Genomic DNA, 532 nt, shown 5'->3' on the forward strand with positions numbered 1-532 from the left:
TTTGGCTGTGCTGGGGCTTCACCTCTAAGACTTTGGCTTCCTGCAAAGGGGCTGATCCACCCTCAGAGCAGCGAGAAGCCCTCGTCTGCTGTGACCTCTGCTGTCCCCTGAGCTGTCACCACCACAGTTCACGACCAGGCAGGTGTCACCACTTCAGTTGTGCTCACCTTGTGCTCTGTGGAAGCATCTTCGAGCCATTGCTGGCCGTGAGGTGTGGTGGGGTGGGGGCACGTACTGTCTTCTCCAGCCTACCATCAAAATCAGAACTTGGGAGCCAATTTATTTTGGGATCAGCTACAATTCAGTCCCAGTGCGTGTACTGGAGGCAACTGGGTGAATCCCAGTTAGGCTGTAGGAGCAGTGGGAGATGGTCAGCGCTCAGCTGCTGTGAGGGCAGAGGAATTTTCAGGAGGTTGCAGGTTTTGATCTCGGTGGTTTTGTGTGATGATGGTCGCTCGTTGGGCTGCGTGAGGAGTTTGCACCAGGTTGTCCTCACTCAGGACGTTGGGATGGGAGTAACAGCTCTGCTGTG

The sequence above is a fragment of the Antrostomus carolinensis genome, unplaced genomic scaffold (genome assembly GCF_000700745.2).
Source record: "Antrostomus carolinensis isolate BGI_N321 unplaced genomic scaffold, ASM70074v2 scaffold49627, whole genome shotgun sequence".
NCBI lineage: Eukaryota > Metazoa > Chordata > Aves > Caprimulgiformes > Caprimulgidae > Antrostomus > Antrostomus carolinensis.